Below are 19,656 nucleotides of genomic sequence, written 5' to 3' on the forward strand. Positions count from 1 at the left end.
TGCAAGGACAATATTTCTCAAAACAGAACCATTTTAGCAGGAGAAACCAGAAGCAGAAACATCACATCCTTAGACAACAATGGGCTCACTCTGTTTACTAAAGAGGTTTCCATTAATGGGTCGGTTACAAACGTCAAAAATCAGAGAAGATGTGAGGTGAACATTAAACCACAACCCTGGCTGGGATGTGAACCCCTGTCTCCTGCTCTGGAAACCAACACCTTAACCATTACACCAGGAGGAAAACACTGATTTTTAAACTGTATCCATTGTTGGATACTGGGGTAAACATTGAACATCGTTATACTCAGAGTATAGGAACATTAGTTACAAAGGAGACATGACAGGTGCCATAATGATGTTTGGGAGGGTCTGAGAGCAGGGAAACCAATCACGTGACAGTACTACTGATAAGGGTAGAAACCGTTAAAATGCTCATGTCACTCAGCTCCCTGCTTAGCAAGAATGATGTAATGTTCAGCGATAAGGAGGAGACGCCACCCAAAGTGGGGTATGAATACCCCCACGGGGGAAGCCATGTCGGTGTCTGAATTACAGCTGCTATAACGACCCTTTAGGAAGAATTAAACTTGGTTAAGCTTCTCTAGTGAGTTATTTACTCTGGAAAAATAAGAACCCAACGCCGTCCACCGCGTGGCCCCCAACGCCGTCCACCGCGTGGCCCCCAACGCCATTAACCACCGTGGCCCCCAACGCCGTCCACCGCGTGGCCCCCAACGCCGTCCACCGCGTGGCCCCCAACGCCGTCCACCGCGTGGCCCCCCAACGCCATTAACCGCGTGGCCCCCAACACCATCCACCGCGTGGCCCCCAACACCATCCACCACGTGGCCCCCAACACCATTAACCACGTGGCCCCCAACACCATTAACCACGTGGCCCCCAACACCATTAACCACGTGGCCCCCAACACCATTAACCACGTGGTCCCCAACACCATTAACCACGTGGCCCCCAACACCATTAACCACGTGGCCCCCAACACCATTAACCACGTGGCCCCCCAACACCATTAACCACGTGGCCCCCCCAACACCATCCACCACGTGGCCCCCAACACCATTAACCACGTGGCCCCCTAACACCATTAACCACGTGGCCCCCAACACCATTAACCACGTGGCCCCCAACACCATTAACCACGTGGCCCCCAACACCATTAACCACGTGGCCCCCCAACACCATTAACCACGTGGCCCCCAACACCACAAAGTCATTAAAGTATAAACAGCGGACTCATCCAACCAGTATTTCTGGAAAACCTGGGATTTTTGGGAAAAGTGAGTGGAATTTTACAACCCAACACCTGGACTCTCTATTAAGTCTTACTCTAGTATTACTCTCTACTCTCTATTACTCTCTATTAAGGTAAATCTGGAATATTTTTACATTTTAGTCATTTAGCAGACACTCTTATCCAGAGCGCATACATTTCATACATTTCTTTCCCCCCCGTACTGGTCCCCCGTGGGAATCGAACCCACAACCCTGGCGTTGCAAACACCATGCTCTACCAACTGAGCCACGCGGGACCGGACTGGGCGAGCGGCAGCGCTGCACATACATCAGGTGGGTCGATCATTGATTTAGCATCCAGGGTTTACTACGGTCAACTAGGCTATTATCTTAATGAGAGAAAGAGAAGTGGGGTCAGAGTGCAGTGAGGGTGGAGGGGTGTGTTTCACTGAGTGTATTAAAAAGTGGTGTGTGTGTGTGTGTGTGTGTGTGTGTGTGTGTGTGTGTGAGAGCACGTTGGAGATCCTCTGGGACTTAAGCATCAGCCTCTGATGTGCAAATCCCCACAACAACCACACTGTAGTACCACGGTAGAGCGCTCACTATTTTCCTGAAATAGATTTCTGAAAATGAGCCCATGTGCAGGTTTGAAATGGGCTATTAACTTTATAAACGGTCTCCAACATCAGCGGACGAACAGAGCACAGGGGCCGGCTGCTGTAATGAGCGACCCCCCCTCTCACACTCTCTGTCCTCCCTCGTGTGCCCCTTGTGATTGTATTAACGTTTAAAAAAAAAAAATGCAACTGTGGAGAGAAAAATAAAATTAAATAAAAAAAACCTTTGGAAGCCAGTTGTCCATATTATAGAGATGAGGTTCTCAGCTTTGTCAACGATCATGATTGAGCTCAAAGTACACCGTTCTACAATCAAGATATCTGCCATGTGTTTGATATACTCTGCGCGTGAAATTGCGTATCGGCCAGCCAGCGCGAGTGCACTTGGCCTCATTGCAACGTTTTTAGATTAATACATGATTACTAGCAGTAGATGTTGTATTTAGAGTTAGCGATTTAGCTAAATGTGTTTTGGAGTTTCCACTTCCTTCCTCAGGTAGTGAATTAGCGCCAACTGAATTAGATCTATATAGAATACTAGCGCATCTAAAGATATAGACTAATTAAATATCTATTGAACAACAACAAAAAAGACAGGAAAATAAACACAGACAAAATCGTCAACACAAAATTCATAATCACTGGATTAGGTTGCATATCAAAACATTTAGAAATCATGCATTCGTGCTTGGACTAGATTAGGTAGCCTAGTGGTTAGAGTGTAGGGGGGGCAGGTAGCCTAGTGGTTAGAGTGTAGGGGCGGGAGGTAGCCTAGTGGTTAGAGTGTAGGGGGGTAGGTAGTCTAGTGGTTAGAGTGTAGGGGGGCAGGTAGCCTAGTGGTTAGAGTGTAGGGGTGGCAGGTAGCCTAGTGGTTAGAGTGTAGGGGGGTAGGTAGCCTAGTGGTTAGAGTGTAGGGGGCGTAGGTAGTCTAGTGGTTAGAGTGTAGGGGGGTAGGAAGCCTAGTGGTTAGAGTGTAGGGGGGGTAGGTAGCCTAGTGGTTAGAGTGTAGGGGTGGTAGGTAGTCTAGTGGTTAGAGTGTAGGGGCGGCAGGTAGCCTAGTCGTTAGAGCGTTGGTCTAGTAACCGGAAGGTTGCTGGATTAAATCCCCGAGCTGACAAGGTAAAAATCGGTCATTCTGCCCCCTGAGCAAGGCAGTTAACCCGCTGTTCCCCGGGCGCCGATGACTTGGATGTCGATTAAGGCAGCCCTCCGCATCTCCCTGATTCAGAGGGGTTGGGTTAAATGCGGAAGACATTTCAGTTGAATGCATTCAGTTGTACAACTGACTAGGTATCCCCCTTTAACTTATTTAAACAAATATAAACAAATTTAAAAACCAAATCTTTATAAATGTTTTAATTTTCTTGTTTTTTGGGGGGATAAACAATTCACAAAATTCATATAATGTAATAGATAACTTGCATTACAGAGCCAAAAAGTAACATTTAGCATGTAAAGCGAAAGAAAATGTTTTTAAAAAAAGGTGCCTAGGTATCAGAGAATTCTACAGGACAATGTCAGGCCATCCGTCTCTGAGCTGAAGCACGGCTGGGTCATGCAGAAAGTCAATGATCCAAGACACACAATCAAGTCTACATGAAAATGGTTCAAAAGCAACAAATTTGGAAGTTTTGAAATGGCCAAGTCAAAGTCCAGACCTAATCCCAATTGAGATGTTGTGGCAGGACATGAGACAAAGCAGTTCATGCTTGAAAACGTACAAATGGTGCTGAATTACAGCAGTTCTGCATGGAAGAGTGGTCCAAAATTCCTCCCTCCACCATGACATTAGAGACTGATCAACAACTACAGGAAGTGTTTGGTTGGAGTCATTGCAGCTAAAAGGTGGCACAACCAGTTATTAAGCGTAAGGGGGCAATTACTTTTTCACACAGGGACATTGGGTGTTGCATAACTTTGTTAATTAAATAAATGAAATTAGTATCCATTTTTATGTGTTATTTGTAAAGTCAGGTTTCCTTTATCTAATATTCTGCTGTGGTTGAAGATTCTGATGATATTCAGTATCATAAATATGCAAAAGTCAACAAAAAAAAATTGATAGGGGGGGGGAAATACTATCACGGCACTGTAGCTAAATACCAATACAAAAAAAAAAATGGCTTCCCATGTCGATGTTTTCCAGCTGGTTAGCACGAGGCAGCTCAGTCTGCAGAGCCCTAGGTACATGTTTTTGCTGACATCAGCGCAGTTAATCCTCCTTTCACTAGAGTAACAGTTGGTCCTTTAAACAAATATCGTCTTGCTGGTGATCGTACATTAATGTTCTTTCCTCAAAATGTAAGAAATCAGTTTTGAATATTCTTTGTAGGTTTTTAAAAAATGTATTATTATAATTTTTTTTAAACATGGCTGAAAGAAAATGTAATGTCTTGCCGGTACAGGACCTCCTGTGTGTGTGTGTGTGTGTGTGTGTGGGGCAGCAGGGTCAATTGGTGGAATTATCGCAAAGATACACCTTGCCCAGATCAAGGCAGGTCAGGACTCAACCTGACTTCTTTTCACGGGGGACGACGAGCCGATTCCCTCTGGAGAATGTAGATAGACTGAGAAGTCCTTATTATGAAGTGCTTTGAAAGGCTGGTCATGGCACACATCAACACCCTCATCCCAGACACCCTGGGAGCCACTCTTAATTCACATTCCACCCCAACAGATCCACAAATGACACAATCTCAAATTGCACTTCACACTGCTCTCTCCCACCTGGACAAAAGAGGGGAAATGCGTGAAGGGAGAATGATGTTCATAGACTCAGGGGGGGGGTCGGTATTAATGCAGAAATCTGCATTTTTCACCCCCCCCAAAAAAAAACGCATAAGAAAAATCTTGCTGCGTTTTGTAGATGCATATCTGAAATGCTTGTAGTTTCACGGGTATATTTTCACCAGCGGGTATATTTTGGCGGGTAAAAATGTCCATTTCACCAGCCACATTGGTGGGTGGTCAGGGTGCTAGTGTATTTCACTTGCATTTGTGAATGACAAGTACGATCACATTTATAGTGAAATAACAGCTGCTGTATTTGTTTTCAAAGTATTAACGCCATTGTTGCTTCATTGATGATAAATTAAAGTCACTGAGTGAATGATTAGTTGTTTTAGAAGCGCTGCATACCGGCATTAAAAGTCGGGTTTAATTTACTTGAAACGAAAGTCTACTGAAGAGTCTCTAAGTCAAGGGGTCTGAATACTTTCCCAATGCACTGTAGGAATTGAGAGATCAATAAAGTAGGAACGGAGAGTTGGGATCCCTCTTTTTAAAGTAAAGAGCCATTAAAATAAAAAGCTGTTTCCCCATGCGATTGCAATACATTAGTCCATTAACTGCTTGTCAGAATGTTTTTCCCTCCACTATGGCACTTGTAACTTGAATATATATCTCGCACAGAACACACAACAAGACGACTACATAAATAGATACAAACTATTATACTGTGGTCATATTGTTCTCATCATGACTTGTTTTGTTAGCAAAAGGAGAAGTACACATGAACTGTTCTAGGATCTTCATGCCTCCAACAGAAACATTTCAAGTTGCATATTTTTGGAGGGAGAGGAAGCTAAATAAAATGACTGCAGCGGAAACACCAATTTTTTTATATATATTTTTTTAAATATGGAAACCTAATATTGCACAAATGAAATGTCATTTTTTTTTTTTATTACAGGCTTTTGTATCTAGATTTATTTCTTTTCTTTTTTTAGAATAAACAGATGTTTTAACAGGGTTAAATAGGAGTTTGAGTACAACATGTGCTTCAAAAGTAGCTCCAATTCATATAGGCCCAATATTGCTATCTATCTATCGTATCTATCTATCGTATCTAGCTATCGTATCTATCCATCTATAGTATCTATCGTCTCTATAGTATCTATCTATCGTATCTATCCATCTATCGTATCTATCTATCGTATCTATCCATCTATAGTATCTATCGTATCTATCTATCGTATCTATCGTATCTATCTATCTATCGTATCTATCTATCGTATCTATCTATCGTATCTATCTATCGTATCTATCTATAGTATCTATCCATCTATCGTATCTATCTATCGTATCTATCTATCGTATCTATCTATCGTATCTATCTATCGTATCTATCGTATCTATCTATCGTATCTATCGTATCTATCTATCGTATCTATCTATCGTATCTATCGTATCTATCCATCTATCGTATCTATCTATAGTATCTATCGTATCTATCTATCGTATCGTATCTATCTATCGTATCTATCTATCTATCTATAGTATCTATCTATAGTATCTATCTATAGTATCTATCTATAGTATCTATCTATAGTATCTATCGTATCTCTCTCCATCTACATCTCTCCATCTACTGGTGCTCCTAGATTTTGTTGTGCTTATAATATTATTTTAGTTGGTGGGGGCACCAGTGCCACCTAAGGTTACACTGATAGCAGACAGAGTGTTGATGTCTGACTGACACATAAAACTGATCTAAATTGGGGCCCTAGTAAACAAGCATGCAAGCCACACACACACACACACACACACACACACACACACACACACACACACACACACACACACACACACACACACACACACACACACATCTGAAAGCAGGCAGTTGATGGTTAACATAGTCTCTGAGTCTCCTCAATTAGGGCTCAGGGTTTAGGATTTTTCTGGAAGATTTTACAGCACAAAGAAAATCAATACCACACTGCATCAGGAGAATAAATGTTCTGTGTGTGTGTGTGTGTGTGTGACTAACTGCCTGCTTACAGATAAAACAATAAAAAGGTGATATGTAGAGGTAAGGTTAGTCTAAGGTTTAATGAGATAACAGGTACGCTAGATATCATGTCGGTGGGAGAAAAAAACTCCATAAATCTCCGGTCTTGGGTCTGCTTTCCAACCTGTGACCTCTCAATCTCTTCAGACTATTAGAGAAACAGACATCAAATATAGCAGTGAAATCATTCATGTACAGAATGAACACTTAGTAGAAATACACAGCATTTCAATATAGGACAGTAGGCCTAGAGAGAGCAGAAACCGCCGTTCAGGCATCAATCACTGCAGGCAATATAGGACAGTAGGCCTAGAGAGAGCAGAAACCGCCGTTCAGGCATCAATCACTGCAGGCAATATAGGACAGTAGGCCTAGAGAGAGCAGAAACCGCCGTTCAGGCATCAATCACTGCAGGCAATATAGGACAGTAGGCCTAGAGAGAGCAGAAACCGCCGTTCAGGCATCAATCACTGCAGGCAATATAGGACAGTAGGCCTAGAGAGAGCAGAAACCGCCGTTCAGGCATCAATCACTGCAGGCAATATAGGACAGTAGGCCTAGAGAGAGCAGAAACCGCCGTTCAGGCATCAATCACTGCAGGCAATATAGGACAGTAGGCCTAGAGAGAGCAGAAACCGCCGTTCAGGCATCAATCACTGCAGGCAATATAGGACAGTAGGCCTAGAGAGAGCAGAAACCGCCGTTCAGGCATCAATCACTGCAGGCAATATAGGACAGTAGGCCTAGAGAGAGCAGAAACCGCCGTTCAGGCATCAATCACTGCAGGCAATATAGGACAGTAGGCCTAGAGAGAGCAGAAACCGCCGTTCAGGCATCAATCACTGCAGGCAGTAGACATAATAAATGATCATTTGTGCTTTCTGGAAATATTCACACCCACTGACATTTTCCAAATTTTGTTGTGTTACAGCCTGAATTTAAAAATGGATTACATTTAGATTTCGTGTCACTGGTCTACACACACATTACATCAAAGTGGAATTATGTTTACAAGTTTTTTAATCAAATTAATTAAAAAGCTGAAATGTTTTGACTCAAGTATTCGACTCCTTTGTAACGGCAAGCCTAAATAAGTTCAGGATGAAACATTTGTTTAACAAGTCACATAAAAAGTTGCATGGACTCACACATTAATAGTGATTAACATGATTTTTGAATGACTACCTCATCTCTGTATCCCACACATACAGATAAGTATAAGGTCGAGCAGTGCATTTCAAACACCGATTCAACCACAAAGTCCAGAGAGGATTTTCCAAAGCCTTGCAAAAAACTAAAAAAAATCAGATATTGAATATCCCTTTGAGCTTGGTGAAGTTCTTAATTACACTTAGGATGGTGTATCAATACACCCAGTCACTACAAAGATACAGGCGTCCTTCCTAACTCAGTTGCCATGGAGGAAGGAAACCGCTCAGAGATTTCACCATGAGGTCACCAATGGCGACATTAAAACAGTTACAGATTTTAATAGCTGTGATAGGAGAAAACTGAGGATGGATCAACAACATTGTAGTTACTCCACAATACTAACCTAAATGACAGAGTGAAAAGGAAGCCTGTACAGAATAAAAACATATTCTAAAACATGCATCCTGTTTGAAAAAAGGAACTAAAGTAAAAACGACAACAAATGTGGCAATGAAATGAATGTCCTGAAAACAAAGCATTATATTTGGGGCAAATCCGATACACCACTGACTACCACTTCATAGTTTCAAGCATGGTGGTGGCTGCATCATGTTATGGGTATGCTTGTCATCAGCAAGGACTAGGGAGTTTTTTAAGGATGAAAAGAAAAGGAATAGAGCTACGCACAGGCAAAGTCCCAGAGGAAAACCAGGTTCGGTCTGCTTTCCAACAGACACTGGGAGACAAATCCTCCTTTCAGCAGGACAATGACCAAAAACACAGAGCCAAATATACACTGGAGTTACTTACCATGACAACAACGAATGTTCCTGAGTAGCCTAGTTACAGTTTTGACTCAAATCCTCAATTTTATTTTAACTTAATATAATCCATAAATAAAATCTATTTAGTCTCAAATAAGTAATGAAACATGCTACATTTTCTTTAAATAATGCAAAAACAGTGTTGGAGAAGAAAGTAAAAGTGCAATATGTGCCATGTAAAAAAGCTAACGTTTAAGTTGCTCAGAACATGAGAACATATGAAAGCTGGTGGTTCCTTTTAACATGAGTCTTCAATATTCCCAGTTAAGAAGTTTTAGTTTGTAGTTATAGGAATTATGACGTGTCGACTATTTCTCTCTATACCATTTGTATTTCATATACTTTTGACTATTGGATGTTCTAATAGGCACTTTAGTATTGCCAGCCTAATCTCAGGAGTTGATAGGCTTGAAGTCATAAACAGCGCTGTGGTTCAAGCATTGCTAAGAGCTGCTGGCAAACGCAGTAAAGTTTGAATGAATGCTTACGAGCCTGCTGCTGCCTACCACCGCTCAGTCAGACTGCTCTATCAAATATCAAATCATAGACTTAATTATAATAAAAACAGAAATACGAGCCTTTGGTCATTAATATGGTCAAATCTGGAAACTATCATTTCGAAAACAAAATGTTTATTCTTTCAGTGAAATACGGAACCGTTCTGTATTTTATTAAACGGGTGGCATCCCCAGGTCTAAATATTGCTGTTACATTGCACAACCTTCAATGTTGTCATAATTATGTAAAATTCTGGCAAATTAGTTTGCAACGTGCCAGGCGGCCCAAACTGTTACATATATCCTGACTCTGCGTGCAATGAACGCAAGAGAAGTAACAATTTCCCTAGTTAATATTGCCTGCTAACATGAATTTATTTTAACTAACTATGCAGGTTTAAAAAATATATACTTCTGTGTATTGATTTTAAGAAAGGCATTGATGTTTATGGTTAGGTACATTCGTGCAACGACTGTGCTTTTGTTAAATCATCACCTGTTTGGCGAAATAGGCTGTGATTTGATGATAAATTAACAGGCACCACATTGATTATATGCAACGTAGGACAAGCTACTTAACCTAGTAATATCAACCATATGTAGTTAACTAGTGATTATGTTAAGATTGATTGTTTTTTATAAGATAAGTTTAATGCTAGCTTGCAACTTTCGTTGGCCCCTCGTGTAACAGGTGGTCAGCCTGCCACTCAGTCTCCTCGTGGAATGCAATGTAAATTGCATCCAAAAATGCTGATTACCGATTGTTATGAAAACTTGAAATTGGCCATCCCATAATCGGACGACCTCTAGTATGTACAGTACCAGTCAACGTTTGACACACCTACTCATTCAAGGATTTCTTTATTTTTACTATTTTCTACATTGTATAATAATTGTGAAGACATCAAATCTATGAAATAACACACATGGAATCATGTAGTAACCAAAAATGTGTTAAAATATATGTTGATTTGTTTAACACATTTTTGGTTACTACATGATTCCATGTGTTATTTAATAGTTGATGTCTTCACTATTATTCTACAATGTAGAAAATAAAGAAACCCTGGAATGAGTAGATGTGTCCAAACCTTTGACTGATACTGTATGTATGTATGTATGTATGTATGCATGTATGCATGTATGCATGTATACTACCGTTCAAAAGTTTGAGGTCACTTAGAAATGTCCTTGTCTTTGAAAGAAAATCACACTTTTTTTGTCCATTAAAATAACATCAAATTGATCAGAAATACAGTGTAGACATTGTTAATGTTGTAAATGACTATTGTAGCTGGAAATGGCAGATTTTCTATGGAATATCTACATAGGTGTACAGAGGCCCATTATCAGCAACCATCACTCCTGTGTTCCAATGGCACGTTGTGTTAGCTAATCCAAGTTTATCATTTTAAAAGGCTAATTGATCATTAGAAAACCCTTTTGTAATTATGTTAGCACAGCTGAAAACTGTTATACTGATTAAAGATGCAATAAAACTACACAGAGAGAGCCTGCAAAGTTCTGGGTCTGTACCCAAACAGTTCAAACTTCTAATTTTAAAATGAATCTCTCGAGAAATAAGTCTCTCACTGTTGCCGCCTGCTATCGACCCCCCTCCGCCCCCAGCTGTGCCCTGGACACCATATGTGAATTGATCGTTTTGGGACACTGTAAAGTGCATGGAGAACAAGAGCACCTCCTCCCAGCTGCCCACTGCACTGAGGCTAGGTAACACGGTCACCACCGATAAATCCATGATAATCGAAAATTTCAATAAGCATTTCTCAACGGCTGGCCATGCCTTCCTCCTGGCTACTACAACCCCGGACAACAGGCCCCCCCCCCCCAGAGTTCAGTGTGTCAAATCGGAGGGCCTGTTGTCCGGACCTCTGGCAGTCTCTATGGGGGTGCCACAGGGTTCAATTCTCGGGCCGACTCTTTTCTCTGTATATATCAATGATGTCACTCTTGCTGCGGGCAATTCCCTGATCCACCTCTACGCAGATGACACCATTCTGTATACTTCTGGCCCTTCTTTGGACACTGTGCTAACTAACCTCCAAACGAGCTTCAATGCCATACAACACTCCTTCCGTGGACTCCAACTGCTCTTAAACGCTAGTAAAACCAAATGCATGCTTTTCAAACGTTCGCTGCCCGCACCCACCCGCCCGACTAGCATCTCTACCCTGGACGGTTCCAACCTAGAATATGTGGTCAACTATAAATACCTAGGTTTCTGGCTAGACTGTAAACTCTCCTTCCAGACTCATATTACACATCTCCAATCCAAAATCAAATCTAGAATCGGCTTCCTATTTCGCAACAAAGCCTCCTTCACTCACGCCGCCAAACATACCCTAGTAAAACTGACTATCCTGCCGATCCTCGACTTCGGCGATGTCATCTACAAAATAGCCTCCATCACTCTATTCAGCAAACTGGATGCAGTCTATCACAGTGCCATCCGTTTTGTTACCAAATCACCACCACTGCGACCTGTATGCTCTCGTTGGCTGGCCCTCGCTACATATTCGTCGCCAGACCCACTGGCTCCAGGTCATCTATAAGTCTATGCTAGGTAAAGCTCCGCCATATCTCAGCTCACTGGTCACGATAACAACACCCACCCGTAGCACACGTTCCAGCAGGTATATCTCACTGGTCATCCCCAAAGCCAACACCTCATTTGGCCGCCTTTCCTTCCAGTTCTCTGCTGCCAGTGACTGGAACGAATTGCAAAAATCGCTGAAGCTGGAGACTTTTATTTCCCTCACCAACTTTAAACATCAGCTATCTGAGCAGCTAACCGATCGCTGCAGCTGTACATAGTCCATCTGTAAATTGCCCACCCAATCTACCTACCTCATCCCCATACTGTTATTTACTTTCTGCTCTTTTGCACAACCAGTACCTCTACTTGCACATCATCATCATCTGCTCATTTATCACTCCAGTGTTAATCTGCTAAATTGTAATTATTCACTCCTATGGCCTATTTATTGCCTTACCTCCTCATGCCTTTGGCACACACTGTATATACTTTCTTTTTTTCTACTGTGTCATTGATTTGTTTATTGTGTTATTGGCTTGTTTATTCCATGTGTAACTGTGTTGTTGTCTGTGTCACACTGCTTTGCTTTATCTTGGCCAGGTCGCAGTTGTAAATGAGAACCTGTTCTCAACTAGCCTACCTGGTTAAATAAAGGCCTTGTTCTCAACTGGCCTACCTGGTTAAATTAAGGTGAAATAAAATAAAAATGTACAACATTAACAATGTCTGCACTGCATTTCTGATCAGTTTTATGTTGTTTTAACAGTGGGGGGGGGAGTACTTTTCTTTCAAAAACAAGGACATTTCTAAGTGACCCCAAACTTTTGAATGGTAGTGTACACAAGCATAAGGTGACAGTCTGAGTAGAGAGAAAAAAACAGAGGATTTACTCCTCCATACAGTTCACACACCTCTCACTATGCTACCACACCATCACATCACCCCCTAACAGGGCGCAGGGAAAAATACAACAATTTACACCATTAAGTCCCTTCAAAGCTGGCATTAATCTACCCCCCCCCAAAAAACAGTAATCTTCAAGCCAGCTCCTAAAAATAGGCCCCAGCTCTCTCAGGGTGGCTGGGTTAGGCTCGCTGGGTGGGAGGCTGAGAGGGAGGGATGCTGCATGGGGCCTGGCTCTGGCTGGGAGAGAGGGTGGGAGGTTGCATGGGGCCTGGCTCTGGCTGAGAGAGAGAGAGAGAGAGAGAGAGACTGCATGGAGCCTGGGGTGGACTGGCTCTGGCTGGGAGAGAGAGAGAGAAAGAGAGAGAGAGAGAGAGAAAGAGAGAGAAAGAGAGAGAAAGAGAGAGAAAGAGAGAGAAAGAGAGAGAGACTGCATGGAGCCTGGGGTGGACTGGCTCTGGCTGGTCGGTTCAATTACTTAAATTCCATGTAGGTATTATTTTTTTTTTTGGAGCCCTGCGGCACATTGGGCTCACGGGAAAAAACAAGCTACGTGGAAGTGAAGTTATTGAACCAACCATCAGTCAATTAGTTAATTAGTTGGCCCCCTCCACTACAACACGCAGGATCTCTAGAGAGAAATCTTAATAATTCACTTGTGAAATCAAGTCAAGCACTATGTTATACACAATGGATTATGGTCATTGTCGTTAATTAGCACGTTATTCCGTTCCCAGTGGGGCCAGTTATTAAACAACTAATTGACTGATGTAGGTTGAATTAGTTCAACGGCCCAACGCGCCGTTTCAAATCATTCATAGATCATACGCCATTTAGCAGACGCTTTTATCCAAAGCAAAGTACAGTCATGTGGGTGGTCGCGAGAATCAAACCCACTATCCTTGCATTGTTTAATAATGTGTTTGTTTGAAAACATTTAAAATAGCTACTACCCATGTAGTTCCCCAATGGTGGAACAAGCTCCCTCACGACGCCAGGACAGCGGAGTCAATCACCACCTTCCGGAGACACCTGAAACCCCACCTCTTTAAGGAATACCTGGGATAGGATAAAGTAATCCTTCTAACCCCCCCTTAAAAGATTTTGATGCACTATTGTAAAGTGGTTGTTCCACTGGATATTATAAGGTGAATGCACCAATTTGTAAGTCGCTCTGGATAAGAGCGTCTGCTAAATGACTTAAATAAATGTAAATGTAGCTAAACTCTCACTAGTCTAGTGATGGACGATTCAATCATGTATTGCAGGTGAGGCCTTCTTAGTTTGTTGATAACTAGCTAATACCACTGGCTGTGATATAGCCTACTGTACTGTACATTCAGACTCCTAGAAAGCTAAGTGCTTCAAAATACAATGTTGTTTATAAGACGCAATAATATATTGCATCATTCCCAACACTCCACATGGATGTGCTGCAGGAAGGACAAAATGGAGAGTTGTTGCCAACTTGACATTATCTAACAAATAAAAACATAAAATGGCAAAAACGCTCTAAGTACATTGTGTCACCATTTGAGTATGCAACACTGGCGAACAGGCAGGACCATGAGAGCTTGTCGAGTCAGAATGTTACGAAATGAGGAATGCGACTCACAAACCAGCCAGCAGCGGCCATGAATGAACACAAGCGTACCTGGAAGCCATACCCAGAATAACTACAACCGATTTGTCAAGTTAAATGGCTGTAAACATTTCACTTAGCAGTGGAAACCGGGTTGTATTCATTACGTCGATTCTGCAACAAATAAACCGTTTTACTCCAACATAAATCTCTCGTTTTCGGTTTTTGGACCAATTCGTCTTGGTCCCTCCTCCTTCTCGTTGTTTACGTTTCCGTTTAGGTTGTTTTAAACAGTAAACCGTTTCCGTAGTGAGACGTAATGAACACACACCTGCCGTGTCCCAGTCCGGTGCCGTGATATTGAGCATTGTTGCAGTGGAAACCCCACCAGCTAGTAGCTTGGAGGAGTTACACACTGAGGAAAAACAACAAGGGAGTGTCACAGAGGGAGAAAAAAAACGACATCGAAAAGGATTAGCTGGCTAGTAGCACATCTGAGGATAGCTTGATACTAACCCATAATGGACAAAAAAAAAACTAAACGACATAATGAACATTACACCTTATAGTCCAAGGACCTTACATGTTCTGTTTACAGGCAAAAACAGCCAAATACTCAAATCTAAACGTGAATCAATTCTCAATATTGTGGTGAGGTTGTAGAAACATAAAGCCCTCTTCATATCACAACAACAATATTTCCACAAATACTAAATATACACTTACTGAAACACTGTTTAACACAACTGCTGCGGACAGTATTTTTCCAGTGACACTGCAGCCGTGACACACACAGCTGCAGATACCTGTAGCTAAAAAAAAAGGTGACTATCTAGTTGTTTTGTCTACATTTTAAACAAATCTGTCTTGTCAGTTAACCAGGGTAGTTAACGTTAGTTGCCACTTAAAATGTTTACACGTAAAAAAAAAAAAAAGACAATTCGCTTCAAGCTTATAACCGTTAGCTAGCTAGCTACTGTTGGTTAGCCATATAGCTAGCTACATACGTTAGTTATCATTCCCCCAAAAATGTACAGTAAAAGGAAATATTATTTATTTTCCGACATCCAGTTAACTTAGCTAACTAGGTAACCATCCACATCATATGCGTCCTAGTTGGCTATATATCCTATCAAATGTAGCAATAGCTCATTAGCTAAATTGGCTAAACTAAGAAACCCAGCTAACGTTAGCTAGCCAGATTAAAAACATTTTCCTCACCAACTACCTGAATCTTTCAGCTGACACTTACCTTATCAGAGGCCAGGTTCAGGTAGAACCGGAGAAAAAGGACCAAAGGCAAGGAAGGACTATGGTACAGAAAGGTCGTAACCAACTGACTCCAGTCTGAAGTACAGATTGGAGTTTGCTTGCTAGCTTTTTCTAATTATTTTTCTCCCACAGATTGTGCGATGCCCGACTCGTTGTGTGCTGTCAACCGAGAGGGAAAAAAACAAGTGTAGAGAATAACAGGTCAGTCGAGGTCCTGAAAATATGCTAACGATTTCTTAGTAACAAACCTGCCAGACAACGAAGTTCTCTACTCCTCCCAGTCAGTTTCCAAAGATGGCGGCTGTGAGATTTCACCCCTCCCCTCCTCTTTTCTGACAATCACGGGGCAAAATATGTCAAAACATGCAAAACTCCGTTAAAACTTGAAAGGCGACAACCAGCCTTAGTTCCAGCCCGTACGATTAGTGTGCCACTTTGGCCCACAAGGTTGTTTCCCTTGAATGGCCTTGTCGCTGTTTCCCCCGGGTGGGTGCTGAAGTTACCGTCCGCTATCCCCCTGCGAGTCATCTAGTCAACCTCCGCAATCTGGATCCCCACCGGTAGGGTGGAGGAGGTGTGGCAAAGAGGGAACTCATATTTGGTTATATGACAGCATAGGCGAAATTGCAGCTGGTGGATGGGGGGGGACATGCCCCCCAAAATAAGTAGGAAATAAGCTTTAACTTTGGGCCCCCCCAAAAAATATCCAACTCCTACTTTTTGTACATTTTCAAACAGAAATGGGTTTGTGGCTTTGGTGGGTCATTGATGTGTCATCTGGTCATGCACACCTTGACCAATGTACCTAGTTTGTTAGCTAAGCTAGTTACTTGTAGCTAACCAGTAACTCCTCCAGTATGTGTTGACATCATTTCACAGGATGAGGGTTTTTTTTGGGGGGGGGGCTGTAGAGATTGGTAAGAAATGGCACTTCTGTAGCCAAATATCTTATTCGGCCATTTTGTTTTGTTTTTAATCATTACATGACCTGGTACGATGGTGGATTGATTAGTTATACAGTTTAAAGCCGTTATTTTTTGCCTTTTTCCCCCAAACTCAACCTTTAAAGTAACTGTCCAATATATTTTTAAGTATGTTGAAAGCAGCTTTTCTGTGTTGGAATGGTGTGGGCGTATACCAGTCATAAAAAATATTCACGGTAGTAGACCGCTGATTGGCCGGCTCCACTTCCTCAGGAGGATAAGGTCATCCTTTATGAGGAAGTAGCAAGCATTTTTTTAAAGGGTTTGTTTGAGATACAAGTTTTAGGTGTTTCCCCCCCAACCCTTCTTACTATATATTTCTTTCAACCAATCATCAGTTATTTGTGTCAGTGCCAAGCATGTTGAGTGCCCTTCCCTATAAGCATGATGAAAGTCTGTTGTTAATTTGTTTTCTGTAAAATACATTTTTTTGATCAAACACCATTTTTTTTCTCCAAAAGTTTGCTAATCACTTGTAACAGGCTAGTTGTTCGGCTGTTTGAACCATTAAAGAGTGCTCTGCTATTCTTGGGTAGCGGATTGACCTTTGACTCCCTTCATGTCTGAGAGCACACAACGTCTTCTAGGCTTAAATTGATAAAGGTGCAAAAAAGGAGTCGCAATGTATTCCACTACCAACCTCAGCAATTTACCATCCAGGTTGTCGGTACCAGGTGGCTTATCCTTATTTATAGATAACAACAATGTTACTGTTTGTGTCCCCTTTTCTGTATTGCACCGATGTGAGGTAGTGTGTGTGTGTGTGTCCTGAGTCCTCAGTCTTCCTCGGTTTTGCTGAGCTCCTTAGCTGATTACGATCTAAGTCTAACCCTTGCCACAAATAGCCCAAATAACTCACACGCACCCATAGTCCTAACTGAGCTTTAGCATTCACCATATATCTGTATGATGCATGCACTGCTGCAATTATAGCATTGGGTCCTTTTGCAGTGTCCAAGACTGACTAAACCGTTTGACTTCTTTTGTATTCAGTTTGCCACTCACATCTGCTCTTTGTCATGCCGTAGAGAGGTTCAGACAGTCTCTCTATCTCTCTCTCTCTCTCACACACACACACACACACACACACACACACACACACACACACACACACACACACACACACACACACACACACACACACACACACACACACACACACACACACACACACACACACATTGCATGAAACAGCTTCACTTACCTAGGTGCTGGCTGGTTCAGGTCAGGTCACCTGACCTCCAGTGATCTCTAGATCTCATATGAGTTTCAATGTGGGCACACCAATATTTCATATAAAGTTTAGTCAATAGAATGTATTTCAAAGTGAACCCCTGAAGTCTCATCCAAAGTGAGATTTATACTCTACATAAAACATCAGTGAGAGAGAGAGAGAGAGAGAGAGAGAGAGTCTGATTCCCAAATAGCACTCTATTCCCTACATACTGTACTACTTTGAATCCCTATGGTCAAAAGTAGTGCACTGTATAGGAAATAGAGTGCCATTTGGGACAAGACATTTCATACTCAGTGGGTTCAGGTGCTGAATATATGTCTTGTCCCCTATTTATAGTCCAGGCCTCCAGGGCATGCAGTGTGTTTGTTGACTCTATTTATATAACTCACTGTGCAGTCCTTTATTCAACGCCCCAGTCACCTCTCTCTGTGTTCTTAAAGGCCCAATGTAGCTGTTTTTATCGCCATATCAAATCATTTCTGAATGACAATTAATAAGTACCTCAAAATGGTCAAAAAGATACAAAAATAGCTTCTTTAGCAAGAGCAATTTCTCAAGCAACATTAGCTGTTGCAAAAGCAGCAGCTACTCTTTCTGGGGTCCACACAAAACATGAAACATGACGTAATACACAAAATATTAAGGTGCATCCTGTTTCCATTGATCATCCGTGAGATGTTTCCACAACTTGATTGGAGTCCTCCTGTGGTAAATTCAATTGTAGGGAAAGGTACCAAAAAAATTCTGCAGCATTGCAGAACACAGTGGCCTCCATCATCTGTGCTTCGACACAATCCTGTCTCAGGAACTCTGCGGACAATTCCTTCAACCTCATGGCTTGGTTTTTGCTCTAACATGCACTTTCAACTGTGGGACCTTATATAGACAGATGTGTTCATTTCCCAATCAATCAATCAATCAGTCAAATGTATTTATAAAGCTCTTTTTACATCAGCCGATGTCACAAAGTGCTATACAGAAACCCAGCCTAAAACCCCAAACAGCAAGCAATGCAGATGTAGAAGCACGGTGGCTAGGAAAAACTCCCTATAAAGGCAGGAACCTAGGAAGAAACCTAGAGAGGAACCAGGCTCTGATGGGTGGCCAGTCCTCTTCTGGCTGTGCCGGGTGGAGATTATAACAGAACGTCGCCAAGATGTTCAAACGTTCATAGATGACCAGCAGGGTCAAATAATAATATTCACAGTGGTTGTAGAGGGTGCAGCAGGTCAGCACCTCAGGAGTAAATGTCAGTTGGCTTTTCATAGCCGATCATTCAGAGTTAGAGGCAGCAGGTGCAGTAGAGAGAGAGAGAGTCGAAAACAGCATGTCCGGTGAACAGGTCAGGGTTCCATAGCCGCAGGCAGAACAGTTGGAACTGGAGCAGCAGCATGACCAGGTGGACTGGGGACAGCAAGGAGTCATGAGGCCAGGTAGTCCGGAGGCATGGTCCTAGGGCTCAGGTCCTCCGAGAGAAAGAGAGAGAGAATTAGAGGGAGCATCCTTAAATTCACAAAGGACACCGGATAAGACAGGAGAAATACTCCAGATATAACAGACTGACCCTAGCCCCCCCGACACATAAACTATTGCAACATAAATACTGGAGGCTGGGACATGAGGGGTAGGGAGACACTGTGGCCCCGTCCGACAATACCACCGGACAGGGCTAAACGGGCAGGATATAACCCCACCCACTTTGCCAAAGCACAGCCCCCACACCACTAGAAGGATATCTTCAAGCACCAACTTACTACCCTGGGACAAGGCCGAGTATAGCCCACGAAGATCCCCCCCCCCATGGCACGAACCCGAGGGAGGCGCCAAACCTGGACAAGAAGATCACGTCAGTGACTCAACCCACTGAAGTGACGCACCCCTCCAAGGAACGGGAGGGAAGAGCACCAGTAAGCCAGTGACTCAGCCCCAGTAATAGGGTTCGAGGCAGAGAATCCTGGTGGAGAGAGGGAAACAGGCCATGCA

At 42.5% G+C, this 19,656-nt stretch overlaps 1 protein-coding gene across 2 annotated transcripts in view; it reads right to left on the bottom strand.

The window, feature by feature from the left end:
• LOC106603990 (serine/threonine-protein kinase TAO1-B) overlaps positions 1–16,001 on the bottom strand; it is a 66,427-nt gene extending 50,426 nt beyond the window's left edge. Inside the window, exon 1 of one of the 2 annotated variants that reach the window (XM_045717428.1) lies at positions 15,702–16,001. The gene's annotated coding sequence lies outside the window, so the exon portion shown is untranslated. Of the gene's footprint in view, positions 1–15,433 lie in introns of both variants that reach the window. The other variant, XM_045717427.1, reaches the window with a different exon arrangement.
• Between the last annotated feature and the right edge of the window lie 3,655 nt (positions 16,002–19,656).

This window comes from Salmo salar, chromosome ssa04, assembly GCF_905237065.1.
Source record: "Salmo salar chromosome ssa04, Ssal_v3.1, whole genome shotgun sequence".
NCBI lineage: Eukaryota > Metazoa > Chordata > Actinopteri > Salmoniformes > Salmonidae > Salmo > Salmo salar.